We start from the raw sequence: 14462 nt of genomic DNA, 5'->3' as shown, positions 1-14462 counted from the left end.
GCATTCAGCTGGCTCTACAACTTTTGCCCCTGAGGATTTTTTAAAATAATGTAAACCTCATGAAACCACAGATATTTGCATAGTAAGAGGGAAGAAAAAGAATAGCCAAGCAGAAGTCTCCATCCTGTTATGAAGAGCAGGGCCAGCCCTAGACCAAATGGCACCCCGGGGTGAGGAGTGTCTTCGGCGCCCCCGCCTCCATTAAACTTTTGAATATCTTATTTTTTATTGCATTTGTAGCCCATTTCATGACTTTGATGCATGATTTGCATTCATGATTTATTCCTGTCATATAAGATGATAAATTTGCACACTAGAATCTGTAAATCTGTATTTATTCATGCAATATACAAGCAAATTAAAAAAATATTAATTTCCTCTAAGCTTATAGAAACTTCTTAAATTTTAAGAATAACTGAAATGTACTAACATTAAGAAACCAAACTGTGCACCAACATTGGGTGTATCAGTATTAAATACTGTTACAGTAGGTGACAGTCTTAGAATGTTAACCCTACTCCTTTAATTCAAAAAGTTGCTTTTCTCGCCTCGTGAAGTCAAACAGAGCATCAGAGAGATTCAAAGCCTGGCCAATTTCATTTTCAAGTGATAAAATAGCAAGCAATGTTGGTCTCCCATTCGCCATCATTGGTCAAAGATACGTTTTAATGAGCCTGAACTTTGAAAAGCTGAACTCTGAAAAGCTGAACTCACCACTCTCAACTGTGACCAGTAGCATGAGCAGAATCCTCAAAGCTATCCACACATTAGGAAAAGTGTCCTTCAGCTCTGCATCATAAAAGAATTGGAGAACTTGGAGTGGAAAGTGCTTCCCGTGTGGCAAAATGTGTTAGATGTTGTCCAATTCAACATAGAGGTCTTTATCATTGACGTCCAAACATTCTGCATGTGTCAGCATCCAGTGAAGTTCCGTACAATTGTTGAAGAGTGTTTTCCTGTCTGCCAGCAGCTTACTAAGGTAAGCCACATAGGCTTTGTATGTCCTTACACTGTCAATGCAGCTCCCCCAGAGTGTGTCACTTAGTGGCTTCATGGTCAGATTTGTAATATTGTCTGTGAGAATCTTCTACCTGATAGTTGATGCTTCATTTGTCCAAATCTTTCTTTGATGGACACCCGAGCAGTGTCAACAAGCGGGCAAAAACACTCCCTCTTTAATTTTTCTTCTGAGCTTCCCATCACCTCATCTCTGCCCTTGTAACCAAACTTTCTCTTCTTCTGATGAATACAGCTTTCCTTGAAGGCAGGCTCAACTCCTAAGTCTTCTGCCATTTCTTTGGCAGCAGTGATGGCATCTTCAAATCCCTTGTCTCTGTAGGCCACAATGAAATCAAGGCAGCTTCTCATCATTGTAGCAGTCGTAATGTCCATCAATTGAGTTTGTAATGCCTTGCTTACAACATTTACATGGAAGAGGATATCATGCCAAACAACAATTGAGATGAGAAATTTGAAGTTGGTGATCTGGTTTCACAGGCTTTGCGCCTTGTGTCGGAGTCTGGCCTCAGCTTTACTTGACAATGCCAGTTCCATCAGGGTGTCATAAACCTCAGTCACTTGGTATTTCACTGGCCTTATGCTGTCAATGGAGCTCTCCCAGAGAGTGTCACTTAGTGGCTTCACAGTCAGATTTGTGACATTATCTGTGAGGATCTTCCAGCCAACAGTTGATGCTCTAAACAGGACATACATCCTTTGCCTTACTCCAAAGAGATATACTGAAGCTAAAGAAGATGATGCTGCATCTGACACAACCAGCTTGAGGTAATGGCAGCCACAATGCATGAAGAAAGCTCTTGGATTCAGCGCAAGAATCCTTGCCTGGACACCACTGTTTCTTCTCTTCACACTCATGCCATTGTCATAGCTTTGGCTGCGGCAGTCCTGAAGCTTTATTTTATTCTCATTTAAAATGTTCATAAACAATTCTGCTAGGCCTTTTCCAATAGAGTTGTCCATAGACTGGAAACAGATAAAATGTTCCTTTACTTGGATACAGTTGTAGCTCCTTTACGACCTACTCAACATAGGTGCTCACGCGTGACATCGTATTTCCCAAGGAGCTCTTCCAAACCGAGGAAATTACTCTTATGTTCAGTGAAATGGTGGTTCAGGCTCCAGAAGCATATACTGCCACCAAAGCAGTGTGCATTTAAAAGCCCTGAAAAATACTGAGTTTCACAGTTCATCGAAACAGACCCGTTTGCAGTTGTATGTTTTCCAATGCGGTCTTTCATAAATCTTAATCCACCTAAGAAGTTGAGATTCTTTAGGCTCCTGGAAAAGCCATATTAATTGGCTACATTATTATAACAGAAACATAGTTCCAGTCTGGTAAGGACATTATTTTCCCCATTCTCCTCCTACTGATGGTCTGATTGTAGGGTGGAATCTCAGGGTTGCCATCTCAAATGATTTGACCGCTAGTTTGAGTTTCTTAAAACCTTAGCTTTTGGAGTAGTGGGGTTATGTGACCATGTCAGCTTTCATTAAAAATGTTTTTAGCCCATTTGGTTGTGGAGAAAACCTTGAAAATATGACCTGAATGCCCAGAAGTCAGAAGGCAAATAAAAAAACTCCAACATGTATTTAAAAAAAAAAACAACTCATGTTTTTTAAAATAGTCTCATGATTTTTGAACCTTTGAGGTTGGCAATAATGCAGTCTTTTCAAGAGGAGTTCTGGCACAGAACCAACCCTCTTCAGTGTTTTAGCAAAGGTCAGTACTATTCTCAGTGTGCTGCATTACTGCTTGCAAAAATTCTATTGAAAAACCAGTCTGCAAACAGTAAGATGCTACTGTGTGCTAAACTAACTCTACACCGAGTAACTTTGAAGGGAAAGAGCAGTAGTTTAGAAGAATCGACCCCACCCCTCCATTAAATGTTCCTCTCTACCTGTGTTGACATGACAGATGGTGAGTGGAATCCTGGGTAATCTTAGTCCTCACAAGTGAAATCAATTAAGTTTAGAAAAACTATTTATTGCCAAGGAGATTAAAAGATAATTAGCATTTATAAAGAAATCTGCAGGGGTCTTAGTTATAATGAAGCGATAAGTTTGGGTTTTGGACTGAAGGGAGGTTCCAAATGGGAGGGGAGTTTATATCTTCTCTCTTTTGTTTTGTTTATTAAGATAATATCAAGCTGTATCTTCCAGCTGTCATCATAGCGATCTCTGGAGAGTCTTCTTGGATTTTTATCATGATGCTGACATAGTAGCATCAAAATCAATTTATTAAAACCCAGTTGCAGGATTTAATACTTTGCTAAGAACATTTAGCGCCAGATATGAAAATAATTGACACTCTCTCTATACTTGTATCTAATACATGTCTATAGTTAATCATCCTCTTCCCTGCCCCCACCCCAATCACTTTATTTGTACAATTGAAAAGTTTTTCTAAGTTTTCAAAGCTTGGGCATAATTCATCCTTGGTGTAATTTAATTGATGTAAGGGATGAATTTGGCTCCTTGCATTAGTTAATGCGAGACACAATTCTACCCATTCTGGCAGCACAGCATTTTGAAAAGTTCACATGGCGACAAGAAATTTTTCTCCTTGTTTAAACTGTGAATATTTTTTTAAGCAAAAAAACCTGGAACAAATGTTTTCAATCAAAATAGTTGCCAAAGTGTACAGAAACAAAATTTGTTTATGGTGTGGTATACTTGACTCCCATACTTCTGGTGTCACAACTGCTGTCACTTCAGCAAGATGACTGCTGCCAGTGGGAAGTCTCAAATGACCATATCAGTTCAGCTAGAACTACTGTACATTGAACATAGATTTAACTTTGTGAGAAATGCTACTTGCCATATGAGTTTCCTCCAAGTGATTGTACTGAGCAAAATATATACTGCTTTTCTTTTAATTTCAAAAGAACTGTATCACACATTGTGTTTCAATAGGATCTGGGTGAAATACTTATCTTCAGCACATTGTAGCTTTTGACTAGTTTCTTTCTTACAGGCAATTACTGCATGCAGAACAAAAGTCTCCATGTTTTGAACTCTGATTCATAGTGCTCAGATGCATGAGCTCAGAAGATCACATAGCTTGTGAAATTGGCTACTAGGTATTAGTTACTGGCAAGTTTCAAATGGCTTGTTTTCTGTTCTGCTCCATTCAGTGATTTATACTATACTCAATTATAGTTTCCAAGTGGCTTACAGAATTGCCAAAGGAACAGTCACACAGAAATGATTTGGGGTGTTCTGTCTGTTTTTTGGTTGGTCTTTTTGAATCTCTTTCTTGTCTTCTTCTTGAACAATTGCTCAGAAGTTGGATGTTTTTCTTAAACTTTCTTTTAGGTTTTCTTGAGACATTTACAGCCCATTTTCATGACCTGTTTTCTACAATCAGCTCCTCTTGTGAGCCTTTCATTGCCCTGGTTCTCATCCAAACCACATTCATGGACATTTTCCTGGATCTGACCAGTACCCAAACCAGACCCAAGTTCTGATCTTAAGATACAAATCTGACCTGCTTTGGCTGCTTCTACCTGCTCCGCCATTTATTCTAGGAAGTTTAGGTAAGAATTTCTTGTCTGAGCAAAAATTATAAAGATGGAGATTTTCAAATTTACAGGGCTAAAGATAGACTCCTAAATCTATATTTAGACATCTAAATAAAAATGTTCAGTTTTCAGAGAAGCTGAACATTTGCAGATCCCACAGTAGTCAGTGGGATGGGTGGATGTACAGCATACCTGAAAAGCAGGAGCTTAATGTTAGGCACCCAACTTTGAAATTCTGGCAAATAAGAAAACAAATATCTAGCGCTTGCTATTATAGATTTCAGAGTAACAGCCGTGTTAGTCTGTCTTTGCAAAAAGAAAAGGAGTACTTGTGGACCTTAGAGACTAACCAATTTATTTGAGCATGAGCTTTTGTGAGCTACAGCTTATGCTCAAATAAATTGGTTAGTCTCTAAGGTGCCACAAGTACTCCTTTTCTTTTTGCTATTATAGCGAAATTGCAGTGCTTGATGTTATGAAGGCAATACACCAGAATCCACGTCAAGTTTAGTCCTCTGAGTAGACTGTTAGCAGCATTATTAGATAGTCAAGTGGCACTACTGCTCTCACTTTGTATCATGGCTCCCATGACTATGGTGACTCTGTTGTAATTACACATTGCTGAAGCTGTAGCCTGTGCATTTGTCCCAAGGCTCTGTCATTGTTACTTTTGTCCCATCTCCTTGGGATCCTTCTTTGCTTCACACTAGATTATGACTGTAACATTGACGGCAATTTTCATGACACTGTAAGGAATTATCTATCAATTCAATTTGAGACTGCAAGAAAAGGAGACGAATAGAGAACAGGAAAAAGCTGTCTGTTTTAAAAAGTGCCTATAATAATAGTAATTCATTGCCAGTGCTTCTCAAAGATGTATTTATAACTGCAAGTATTATAAGCAAAGACATTTTTGCCAAAAAGGATGTTTTAAAGGTATTTCTTTATACCTGTAAGGTATTCTTAACAACTCATTTCCAGGTCTTATTTTTTAGAATGGGGCCATCATATTTTAGTATAATTCATTAAAGAGTTTAATAATCTGTTAGCTCTTGAGTTGTAAGTGAAGCATGTAGGAGGAGAAGGATTAGTACTAAAAAGTTCTGCAGGAGGAAATGATCACAGTCTTTTAGGAGAGGAAGAAAAGGCAGAATACATTGTAATACGTATGGTATTCTTCTTCCTTCTAATACTATACTGATTCATAAAAATCAGGGTAAATTTTCAGAGGACCTCTAAATTCTCAAGCAATCAGTTTGATTGTCCAAACTGTGCAAATGTTGTTGCTGCTGCTATTTATTATTTATATTGCATTATGCCGAGAGCCCCCCATTGAAATTTAGCCCCCAGTGTGCTACATACCATACTAACGTATAGCAACAGACAGACCCTGCCCCAAAACAGCTTACAATCTAAGTAGACAAGATAGACTGTGGGAGGAGAACCAAAGGCTTAAGAAGTGAAGTGACTTCTCCAAGGTCATACAGCAGATGGGTGATAGAACAGCAATAGAACTCCGATCTCAGCCAGAATCCCAAGCCAGCAGTCTCTCCACTGAACTGCTCTATTTTATGGACTTTGTGCTGCTCCACTGAAGTTTGCAGAGTCACATTGACTTCAGCGGGTTTTAGATCAGGTTTGCATATATGGGTTCCGGTATACACGAATGAATTCATCCACAATTAGAGGCTTGATATCCCTTGAACTTATTTATAAAGTACTTCATTCCTTCATTCATCTTCCTGGATAACTATTATCCATTTCATAAAGTCAATTTTTTATCCGGTGTGTAAAGCAGTTCTATCTGAGTCGTCTGTTCATTCCAAAGCTTTCATATATTTTGGTTCGGCAACTTATTTCATTTTTTACTACTTTGTAGAGGGAATAATGTATATCATACGTTTATGAATCCTTTGATAATTTTGAAAACTTCCAGTAGGTTACCTCAAAGGGTCTGTTCTTCCACTGAGGAAGAAATCTGAATCATTTTAACCTACCTTTATAATCATCTGCATTATAGTGATTCTAAGGAGTCAGGCTCACCAACTTCTGTTCTTCAGAGATAGTCATATCATCCTTTTACATTATATATCTCTGAAGAGATTGAATATTAGTTTTGATTTGCTTAAAAAGCATATTTTAACTTATAAATAACTAATGCTGGATGGTTTAAAAACAAGAGCATAAAACTGGTTAAGCTCAGGCATGTTCTACAAGGACACCCAAATAATTTCTATGAAATATGGTTTTCATATGTGGTTTACACTAGAATAATGTGTTCTTAGCTGCTAAGATGTCCCACGGATTACACTAAACAACTATAAGAACAGGCTTTTCCAGAGAAAAATTCTGAGAAGTCTTTTATCATGTTTGATGGACACTCAGACAAACTGGTTCTATCTGTTTGTGGAGCATAGAGGTGTTCATTAACTTTGGTCAACAGTCTTACAACATAGAGTGATAGTTGTCATTCACATATGGCTGCCTCAAGAAGAGTAAGTACAATGGTACTCTCCCTGTCTCTGCTCATGTCCCATTTAGGTCCTTAGCAGTATTTGAACCTACAATATTCACCTCTAAAAGCATGCCACCTCTCCTTCTTGAGCTAAAGAAACACTTCCATTACCTATAGCTACAGTAAACATTTATCCTCCTTTATGGATTATCTGCTGTAATGAGACACAAACACACACCGTGTACTTAAATGTGTGGGTGCCTGTGTAACCCCCGCATCAGCAGTTCTACAGAAGCTTTCAAACAGCTCTGTTAAAAAAGAGCTTTTGCCAATCAACAAGAAGGATTTTTACCGACAGGTTCATAATCAGGTTGATTAATCTGAACATTTAATACTTAGCAAGATAAACTTTTCTTCAACCATTCAAAGGTTGTTTTCTCTTAATTTAGGTTCAGCATTTTTTTTCTTCTACTGTAGCCAACATTGGTTCTGTATCAGGTTCACATATCAGCAGTGGTCCTGAATTAATCTGTTACTTGCCTCCAACAGGATTCATTGCCAGCTAACGTGTAATAACTGCTGAGTCTGCATAACCAAGATGCTTAACGAGGAAATTTTTACAAAGAGTGTGGAAGGCTGAATTGTCTCAAAGAGGAAGTATTTGATCAAATTGATTGCTTATTGAAATTATTGCTGACAAAGTAGAGTTTGACATTAATGGGCACTTTTTCAGTGGGCTTCCTTAATTGTGCACTTAAAATGTCCAGTTTGCATGTGCAGACCCCACATTTCCACATACTAGAGTATGAATCCAATCCTGTCCCCTCTTCTGTGGCTGTGGAGGGCACTGGCTGTGGTAGAAATGATGCACTTCTGTTACCCAAGGGATGGGGTGGTGCAGCTTACGGTATGTGGGTGCACCCCCTTTCCTCCTCCCCCCCAATATCATTGGGCCCTGGCTTCTCCTTTTTGGGCTCCTTTTGCCAAACATGGAGTAGGAAGAAGCTGATGGGTCGTCAACACAAATCCACTGGCCATTAGCATGTGCTCATGTAGGGGCCACAGCCAGCCCGAAGGCTACTGCTGCGACTCCACAGCCTGTTACAGAAGATAGGATTATGCAGGTTGTGTGCTTATAGACAGATGCATTCACAAACTGATGGCTATAATTGAGGAAGCTGATGGAAAATTTGTCCTAAAATCCATTTGTTCATCTTACAGGAGAAGCAGAGTTTAACAATTCATGTCTGGCTCTGGGTTCATTGTATCTGTTCATTTAATGAGATTAGTTAACTAATTAGACTAATTCTTTTGTGTTTGTATGGCACTTTGAAGATGTAGAGCATTGTAAGTGCTGTTATTAACAGTGTTCTGTGACCTGGACTGAGCAGTTCATTTTGATATTAATATCAGATAAGATCAGGACAATATTTTGCAAAAGAAGAAAAGACAATGGAGGATTATAAACAATGGTGCAGCAGTTGGTGCTCTTCCATGAGTCAAGGGGTATCTCACTGAATAATCCATAGTTTCAATGCTGGTAATATTTTACCTTCAGCAGCTCATTTTGAAGTTGGATGGAATACTACAAAGTTTGCAAACACTAAGGCCTGGTCTACACTATGAGTTTATGTCACATTTAGCAGCATTAAATCCAAATTAACCCTGCACCCGTCCACACAACAAAGCCATTTTTTCGACATAAAGGGCTCTTAAAACCGATTTCTGTACTCCTCCCCAACGAGGGGATTAGCGCTGAAATCGACATCACCGTTTCGAATTAGGGTTAGTGTGGATGCAATTCAAAGGTATTGGCCTCCGGGAGCTAACCCACCGTGCACCATTGTGACCGCTCTGGACAGCACTCTGAACTCGGATGCACTGGCCAGGTGTACAGGAAAAGCCCCGGGAACTTTTGAATCTCATTTCCTGTTTGGCCAGGCGAGCTCATCAGCACAGGTCACCATGCAGTCCCAGAATCAAAAAAGAGCTCCAGCATGGACCGAACGGGAGGTACTGGATCTGATCGCTGTATGGGGAGAGGAATCCGTGCTATCAGAACTACGTTCCAAAAGACAAAATGCCAAAACTTGTCAAAAAATCTCAGAGGTCATGAGGGACAGAGGCTACATCAGGGACGCATCACAGTGCTGAGTGAAACTTAAGGAGCTCAGACAAGCGTACCAGAAAACCAAAGAATCAAACGGACGCTCCAGGACAGAGCCCCAGATATGCCGCTTCTATGCTGAGCTGCATGCAATTCTAGGGGGGGCCGCCACCACTACCCCACCCCTGTCTGTGGACTCCGATGATGGGGTACTCTCCGCCATGGCTGAGGATTTTGCAGATGGGGAAGATGAGGTGGAGGATGAGCTTGGGGAGAGCACACAGCACACTGTTCTCCCCGACAGCCAGGATCTTTTTCTCACCCTGACTGAAATACCCTCCCAACCCAACGAAGCTGGAGAAGGGACCTCTGGTGAGTGTACCTTTTAAAATATAATACATGTTATAAAAGCAAGAATTTTTTAATGATTAAGTAGCCCTGAGGACTTGGGATACATTCATGGCCAGTACTGCTACTGGAAAAGTCTGTTAACGTGTCTGGGGATGGAGCAGAAATCCTCCAGTGACATCTCCATGAAGCTCACCTGGAGGTACTCTAAAAGCCTTTGCAGAAGGTTTCTGGGGAGAGCAGCCTTATTCCATCCTCCATGGTAGGACACTTTACCACGCCATGCTAGTAGCAAGTAATCTGGCATCATTGCATGACAAAGCCTGGCAGCATATGGTCCCGGTGTTTGCTGGCATTCAAGCAACATCCATTCTTTATCTCTCTGTGTTATCCTCAGGAGAGTGATATCGTTCGTGGTAATCTGGTTGAAATAGGGGAATTTAATTAAGGGGACATTTAGAGGTGGCCGTTCCTACTGGGCTGTTTGCCTGTGGCTGAAAAGAAATCCTCCCCGCAGTTAGCCACGCGGTGAGGGGGGAGGGGCTTTGGCACTGAGCTGTTTGCGTTTGACTAGCAGGGATCTTCCCTGATACCAGCCAGGTGGTGGGAGGAGGGGAAAAGCGATCATCCCAGAGAATTGGATGGGGGGGACGGAGTTAATTTGGTTTCTGCTGCTGCACGTTAACAGGAAAACTGCAGCACTAAATGGCCAACTCAACGGGCTTTGCTTGGTATGGGAAAGGAGAGCACTGCTGTTATGAAGGTTGCAGAAGCCAAAAGACTATGGCTTACCATGGCCGCCTGCAAGCCGAATTCTGTTGCCCGGCCCTGTGTGTGTGATCTCTAACCCCAAAGCCACAGGCACTCAATATAAGATGCAAATTGCGACCTTGTACCAAAATCACATGTGCTATGTAATTTGAATAGTGTTGTTCACCGTGAAAGAGTATAGCCATTGTTCTGTAAAATGTATCTTTTTAAATACTTCTCTCTCTTTTTTTCCTCTAGTAGCTGCAAATGTTTCAAGCCTCCCTCCTCCATCCCAAAAGCTATCTCAGATAAGGCGGCAAAAAAAACGCACGTGCAATGACATGTTCTCTGAGCTCATGCAGTCCGGCACTGACAGAGCTGTGTGGAGGGACACAATAGCAGAGTACAGGAGAGTGGCCGATGAACATGAAGAGAGATGGCGGCAGGAAGATCAGAGGAGGCAGAGGCAATGTTGGGGCTACTGCGGGATCAAACGGACATGCTCCGGCGTCTGGTGGAGGTTCATGAACGGCAGCAGGATCACAGACTGCCGTTCCAGCCTCTGCTTAACCGCCCTTCCTCCTCCCCAAGTTCCATAGCCTCCTCACCCAGACGTCCAAGAACGAGGGGGAGGGGAGGCTTGAAGAGCCCAAGCAACAGAAGGCTGGCATTCAACAAGTTTTAAAGTGGCCTTTTCCTTCTCTCCTACCTCCTCCTACATCCCACCTGGGCTACCTTGTGAGTTATCTCCATATTTTTATAATCAATTAATAAAGAATACATGTATTTTAATGATAGTGTCTTTATTTCCTTTGCAAGCAAGCTGTGATCGAAGGGGGCAGGGTGGGTGGCTTACAGGGAATTTAGAGGCAACCAAGGGGGTGGGTTTTCATCAAGGAGAAACAAACAGAAGTGTCACAGAGTACCCTGGCCAGTCATGAAACTGGTTTTCAAAGCTTCTCTGATGTGCAATGCTTTCTGCTGTGCTCTTCTAACTGCCCTGGTGTCTGGCTGCGCGTATTCAGCGGCCATGAGATTTGCATCAACATCCCACCCCGCCATAAACATCTCCCCCTTAGTCTCACAGAGATTGTGGAGCACACAGCAAGCAGCAATAACAATGGGAATATTGGTTTTGCTGAGGTCTGAGCGAGTCAGTAAACTGCGCCAGCAACCCTTTAAATGTCCAAATGCACATTCTACCACCATTCTGCACTTGCTCAGCCTATAGTTGAACAGCTCCTTACTACTGTCCAGGGTGCCTGTGTACGGCTTCATGAGCCAGGGCATTAAGGGATAGGCTGGGTCCCCAAGGATAACTATAGGCATTTCAACATCCCCAACAGTTATTTTCTGGTCTGGGAAGTAAATCTCTTCCTGCAGCCATTTAAACAGACCAGAGTTCCTGAAGATGTGAGTGTCATAAACCTTTCCCGGCCATCCCATGTTGATGTTGGTGAAACATCCCTTGTGATCCACCAGTGCTTGCAGCACCATTGAAAAGTACCCCTTGCGGTTTATGTACTGGCTGCCCTGGTGGTCCAGTCCCAAGATAGGGATATGCATTCCGTCTATAGCCCCACCACAGTTAGGGAATCCCATTGCAGCAAAGCCATCTAGTATGACCTGCACATTTCCCAGAGTCACTACCTTTGATAGCAGCAGTTCAATGATTTTGTTGGCTACTTGTATCACAGCAGCCCCCTCAGTAGATTTGCACACTCCAAATTGATTACTGACTGACCGGTAGCTGTCTGGCATTGCAAGCTTCCACAGGGCTATTGCCACTCACTTGTGAACTGTGAGGGCTGCTCTCATCTTGGTATTCTTGCACTTCGGGCAGGGGAAAACAAGTCACAAAGTTCCATGAAAGTGCCCTTATGCATGCGAAAGTTTCAGAGCCACTGGGAATCATCCCAGACCTGCAACACCATGCAGTCCCACTAGTCTGTTCTTGTTTCCCAGGCCCAGAATCGGCGTTCCATGGCATGAGCCTGCCCCATTAACACCATGATCTACAAATTGCGGAGGAATGTGGTATTAGAGAAAAGTGTGTTCATGTCCTCATCACTGCACTTCCGTCGCCTCCTCGCCTGGTTTTTCAGGTGCTGGTTCTGCATAAACTGCACGATAATGTGCAAGGTGTTTAGAATGGTCATAACTGCTTCGGTGAGCTGAACAGGGCTCCATGCTTGTTGTGCTATGGCGTCTGCTCCTGCTTGGGCAATCCAAGGAAAAGGGCGTGAAATGATTATTTGCTGTTGCTCTGACGGAGGGAGGGGAGACCGACAGCATGGCTTACAGGGTTGGCTTACAGGGAATTAAAATCAACAAAGGGGGTGGCTTTGCAAGAAACAGAATGGCCCCCTCAAGGATAGAACTCAACACCTCAAGGATAGAACTCAAAACTGGGTTTAGTAGGCCATTAATTTCACGGAAGGAAGGAAGAAGGGAGGAGAAAGTGAATACAAAACAAATCTGGTCTATTTCTTGTTTTGATACACTTCATCTATCTTTATACATCTTGCTATTAGCAGACTGTTCAGTACAACCGCTAGCCATCATCATCTCCTGGGTGCTCGGCAGAAGACGGTGCAGTATGACTGCTGGCCATCGTCTTCTCCTGGCTGCTCATTAAAAGACAGTGCACTAGGACTGCCAGTAGGACTGAATCGCCATGAGACAAAACTTAAAAGGGTAATGACCTGGCTGAGTCACTCCCATGTTTGCCCAGGCGCCCCGACCTCATCGAGGTCGGTTAAAAGAGCACCCTGGACTACGTCAATGATGGCTACCAGTCATACTGCACTGTCTGCTGCCAAAAGGCAATAAGCTGCTGCTTTGTAGCAATGCAGTACCACGTCTGCCAGCACCCAGGAGACATATGGTGATGGTTAGCTGAGCGGGCTCCATGCTTGCGTGGTATGGCATACCCAGGAAAAAAGGCGCAAAATGATTGTCTGCCATTGCTTTCATGGAGGGAGGGAGGGAGGGAAGGGGGGCCTGATGATATGTACCCAGAACCACCCGTGACAATGTTTTAGCCCCATCAGGCATTGGGATTTCTACCCAGAATTCAAATGGGTGGCGGAGACTGCAGGAACTGTGGGATAGCTACCCACAGTACAACGCTCCGGAAGTCGATGGTTGCCTCGGTACTGTGGACGCACTCCACCGACTGCATGCACTTAGAGCATTTGTGTGGGGACACACACAATCGACTGTATAAAAACGCTTTCTACAAAACCGACTTCTATAAATTTGACCTCATTTCGTAGAACAGACAAGGCCTAAGTGAGCTTCAGGCTCATTGATTTATTGCTATGAACTTTCAAATGTGTTTGAAGCACATTGTGTTACTTTACAAGTTTGATCCTGGGTTTCTTGCACACTTCTTACTCTCAGTGAAGAAAAAAATGAATAGGCTAATGTAATAGAAATTGGAGGAGTGACATACAACAGCTACATTTGGTTCGAATATCTGTATAGTAATGGAAAGTCAATGGCAGTTTTAGGTGACAAAAAAGGAAGCATTTGTGCCCTACATCAGTGAATATGGAAAAATGTGAGAGGAAAAGTATATGTGAGAATGATGGGGGAAGAGGGGCAAAGAAAGCGAATTGTTTGCAAGCTGCACGGCATAGGATGAGATACTGGATTGGGAATCTGGGGACCTGGGCTGTATTCCTGGCACTGTGATTCAACTGCTCTGCTTACCTTGGATAAGTCTAATCAACCACTCTGAAAATGTTTTCTCATCTGTAAAATGGAGATAATGATACTTCCATTCATTAGTACAGTGCTTTGAGATTCTTCACTGAGAACTGCTCTAACACAGGTAAATATTATGCTAGATCAGGAATGATAGAGCTGTGACAGATTTCTTCTGATGGTCTCTTCCTGCCCTTGTTCAAGATTTACAAGACTTACAGTGGAAGATCAATAGCTGAGATAAGTAAGACCCACAAAATGTTGACTTAATTGTTAAAGGAGCCACAGAAAGCCTCTGCAGCAACCAAATTGTGTTAGAGCAGAATGTTATCTTATTTTAATACTGTTTATTTACAGCACTTACTTTCATTATATATTTAACCTTTTTAAAGTGGCCCTCTAAATTCAGAACTTCCCATTTCAGTACAATTATTGTTAATCCAATATAGCTCTTGTAAATCCTGTCTGTAATCACTGTAATAATCTGTCCCTGTTATTGCAACAGTACGTCCTCATTTATATTCAGTGACTGTGCTTCACTAACAGCTAC

General features: G+C 42.0%; 1 protein-coding gene across 7 annotated transcripts in view; it reads left to right on the top strand.

Moving 5' to 3' along the window:
* Nucleotides 1-14462, top strand: part of TMEM108 (transmembrane protein 108) — a 389399-nt gene that overhangs the window by 135283 nt on the left and 239654 nt on the right. The window lies entirely within an intron of this gene.

This window comes from Lepidochelys kempii, chromosome 2 (genome assembly GCF_965140285.1).
Source record: "Lepidochelys kempii isolate rLepKem1 chromosome 2, rLepKem1.hap1, whole genome shotgun sequence".
NCBI lineage: Eukaryota > Metazoa > Chordata > Testudines > Cheloniidae > Lepidochelys > Lepidochelys kempii.
Note: the sequence above shows the minus strand (reverse complement) of the source record. Positions and strands in the feature narration are given on the sequence as shown.